The sequence below is a fragment of the Schistocerca gregaria genome, chromosome 10 (assembly GCF_023897955.1).
Source record: "Schistocerca gregaria isolate iqSchGreg1 chromosome 10, iqSchGreg1.2, whole genome shotgun sequence".
Classification (NCBI taxonomy): Eukaryota; Metazoa; Arthropoda; class Insecta; order Orthoptera; family Acrididae; genus Schistocerca; species Schistocerca gregaria.
This window is the reverse complement of record NC_064929.1, coordinates 104,510,524-104,515,102: the sequence shown is the minus strand read 5'-3', so window position 1 is coordinate 104,515,102 and position 4,579 is coordinate 104,510,524.

The following is a 4,579-nucleotide window of genomic DNA, read 5'->3' as shown; positions in this document are numbered from 1 at the left end:
GCACGCAAAGAATAGGAATGTGCAGTGGGATTTACGTGAACTCGGCGCAAGCTTGTATCTTCCTAGACACATCTGCTGGCTGTGAGTTATTCCACTTGCATATCAAGGTGCGCATGTAGGTGTGTTAAAAATTCTGGAGGCACTGGGTATTGATCCCTTTACCTCTCGCATACTAAGCAAGCGCTCTACCTTCTGAGCTACGCCCGGCCCCCCGAATACTAACGGTGCTACATACAGCCATATAGACGACACAGACCCATGCACTCCCATTATTCAGCAGACAAACACTACTCTCTATGTATCCGTTAGGGTGTCTTTCAGTCTTCGTGCATTTTGTATCGAATCGTAGTTGGCCACAATGAAAGTGGCACGTATAACGTCGAAAATAGAATTCGGACACCGCTCTGAGTAAGACCAACGTGTTGTCCACCCTCTAGACTTCAATGAGGTTAAGCCGCGATACCTAAGACAGATCTGCACTCGATGACACCTCGATAACAGCCGGTCCCCACAGTTACATCTTGCTCTCCTTACGTCAGTATACATCATATCAGTCTGTGACGCTGGCTTTGCAACATCTTGCGTGCCTTTAGGTTCGCCGCGACCAACACTTACCATGCATTGACCACAAAAAATGGAGGCGCCGCGGCTTGAACCCTGGACTTTTCACAAATGCGAAGTGAACGCTCTACCAACTGAGCTACGCCCCATGAACGAGCAAACTGCGCTATTCCCCATTCTTTGCGACTCAGATGCGCACGGACACGATGGTTGGTTGGTTTGTAGCGGTGAAGGGAGCAGAGCACAAAGGCGCGGACCCGTTCATATACACAAAAGTTCCAAGTAGTTTCGATGCTCTGGTATTACAAATGCAAATTCCGTCTGTTTTTAACGTCTTAAATTGAAAGAGCCGTCACAAATTGCTCCGTTTTCACTCCTTGTCGACAATCATACAGCACCTGAGGTAACAAACACATCTCGAGCCCCATTGTGCACTCCATTATTCATGCCAACTCAGTGCCTCGCTCTTTACTACTGTGTACCAATCTTGTCGTCCAACTGCAAAACACTGGGCCACAACAAGTTTCCGCGTCTCCATTGCACTGCGCATACTACGAAACGCTCCCCAAACTTGGCACTCACCCTCGCAGCCGACTTTTCCGACTTTCCACGACGCTCACGCTAGTGACAGCATTATTTATAGTTCGACGTCGCGCCAAAGCGAATGAGCACATTTCGCCTACGGCTTAGGCCGCCCTCCTAGTGTGGCTGCTCGGTGTCTGCAGGCAGCGAGGATCTGCAAGCTTCCTGTGTTCGCACCTATGTCACCTGTGCTTGCTTGTCAGAGACAGACTATCGCAAAACATACAACTCACTCCATGAATTGATTGCTACGGCATCTGTTATCAACAGTCACAACTAGCAACACCAGTAGCAGCTGACTGCACGCAAAGAATAGGAACGTGCAGTGGGATTTACGTGAACTCGGCGCAAGCTTGTATCTTCCTAGACACATCTGCTGGCAGTGAATTATTCCACTTGCATATCAAGGTGCGCATGTAGGTGTGTTAAAAATTCTGGAGGCACTGGGTATTGATCCCATTACCTCTCGCATACTAAGTGAGCGCTCTAACATCTGAGCTACGCCCGCCCCCCCGAAGACTAATGGTGCTACATACAGCCATATAGACGACACAGACCCTTGCACTCCCATTATTCAGCAGACAAACACTACTCTCTATGTATCCGTTAGGGTGTCTTTCAGGCTTCGTGCATTCTGTATCGAATCGTAGTTGGCCACAATGAAAGTGACACGTATAACGTCCAAAATAGAATTCGGACACCGCTCTGAGTAAGACCAACGTGTTGTCCACCCTCTAGACTTCAATGAGGTTAAGCCGCGATACCTAAGACAGATCTGCACTCGATGACACCTCGATAACAGCCGGTCCCCACACTTACATCTTGCTCTCCTTACGTCAGTATACATCATATCAGTCTGTGACGCTGGCTTTGCAACATCTTGCGTGCCTTTAGGTTCGCCGCGACCAACACTTACCATGCACTGACCACAAAAAATGGAGGCGCCGCGGCTTGAACCCTGGACCTTTCACATCGAAGCGAACGCTCTACCAACTGAGCTACGCCCCATGCACGAGCAAACTGCGCTATTCCCCATTCTTTGCGACTCAGATGCGCTCGGACACGATGGTTGGTTGGTTTGTAGCGGTGAAGGGAGCAGAGCACAAAGGCGCGGACCCGTTCATATACACAAAAGTTCCAAGTAGTTTCGATGCTCTGGTATTACAAATGCAAATTCCGTCTGTTTTTAACGTCTTAAATTGAAAGAGCCGTCACAAATTGCTCCGTTTTCACTCCTTGTCGACAATCATACAGCACCTGAGGTAACAAACACATCTCGAGCCCCATTGTGCACTCCATTATTCATGCCAACTCAGTGCCTCGCTCTTTACTACTGTGTACCAATCTTGTCGTCCAACTGCAAAACACTGGGCCACAACAAGTTTCCGCGTCTCCATTGCACTGCGCATACTACGAAACGCTCCCCAAACTTGGCACTCACCCTCGCAGACGACTTTTCCGACTTTCCACGACGCTCACGCTAGTGACAGCATTATTTATAGTTCGACGTCGCGCCAAAGCGAATGAGCACATTTCGCCTACGGCTTAGGCCGCCCTCCTAGTGTGGCTGCTCGGTGTCTGCAGGCAGCGAGGATCTGCAAGCTTCCTGTGTTCGCACCTATGTCACCTGTGCTTGCTTGTCAGAGACAGACTATCGCAAAACATACAACTCACTCCATGAATTGATTGCTACGGCATCTGTTATCAGCAGTCACAACTAGCAACACCAGTAGCAGCTGACTGCACGCAAAGAATAGGAATGTGCAGTGGGATTTACGTGAACTCGGCGAAAGCTTGTATCTTCCTAGACACATCTGCTGGCTGTGAATTATTCCACTTGCATATCAAGGTGCGCATGTAGGTGTGTTAAAAATTCTGGAGGCACTGGGTATTGATCCCAGTACCTCTCGCATACTAAGCGAGCGCTCTACCATCTGAGCTACGCCCGCCGCCCCGAAGACTAATGGTGCTATATACAGCCATATTGTCGACACAGACCCTTGCACTCCCATTATTCAGCAGACAAAAACTACTCTCTATGTATCCGTTAGGGTGTCTTTCAGGTTTCGTGCATTCTGTATCGAATCGCAGTTGGCCACAATGAAAGTGGCACGTATAACGTCGAAAATAGAATTCGGACACCGCTCTGAGTAAGACCAACGTGTTGTCCACCCTCTAGACTTCAATGAGGTTAAGCGGCGATACCTAAGACAGATCTGCACTCGATGACACCTCGATAACAGCCGGTCCCCACACTTACATCTTGCTCTCCTTACGTCAGTATACATCATATCAGTCTGTGACGCTGGCTTTGCAACATCTTGCGTGCCTTTAGGTTCGCCGCGACCAACACTTACCATGCACTGACCACAAAAAATGGAGGCGCCGCGCCTTGAACCTTGGACCTTTCACATGCGAAGCGAACGCTCTACCAACTGAGCTACGCCCCATGCACGAGCAAACTAAGCTATTCCCTATTGTTTGCGACTCAGATGCGCACGGACACGATGGTTGGTTGGTTTGTAGCGGTGAAGGGAGCAGAGTACAAAGGCGCGGACTCGTTCATATACACAAAAGTTCCAAGTAGTTTCGATGCTCTGGTATTACAAATGCAAATTCCGTCTGTTTTTAACGTCTTAAATTGAAAGAGTCGTCACAAATTGCTCCGTTTTCACTCCTTGTCGACAATCATACAGCACCTGAGGTAACAAACACATCTCGAGCCCCATTGTGCACTTAGTGCCTCGCTCTTTACTACTGTGCACCAATCTTGTCGTCCAACTGCAAAACACTGGGCCACAACAAGTTTCCGCGTCTCCATTGCACTGCGCATACTACGTAACGCTCCCCAAACTTGGCACTCACCCTCGCAGCCGACTTTTCCGACTTTCCACGACGCTCACGCTAGTGACAGCATTATTTATAGTTCGACGTCGCGCCAAAGCGAATGATCACATTTCGCCTACGGCTTAGGCCGCCCTCCTAGTGTGGCTGCTCGGTGTCTGCAGGCAACGAGGGTCTGCAAGCTTCCTGTGTTCGCACCTATGTCACCTGTGCTTGCTTGTCAGAGACAGACTATCGCAAAACATACAACTCACTCCATGAATTGATTGCTACGGCATCTGTTATCAACACTTACCATGCACTGACCACAAAAAATGGATGCCCCGCGGCTTGAACCCTGGACATTTCACATGCGAAACGAACGCTCTACCAACTTTTTTTTTTTTTTTTTTTTTTTTTAGACGCTCTTCGCGTCTTGACACAAAAACGAAACGCAGTCGGTAGGACTCGAACCTACGCTCCCAGAGGGAATCTGATTTCTAGTCAGACGCCTTAACGACTTTTTTTTTTTTTGTTTTTTTTTTCGTGCAGAGCACATTGGATTAGCAGTCCAACGCCTTAACCACTTTTTTTTTTTTTCGTTGGATTAGCA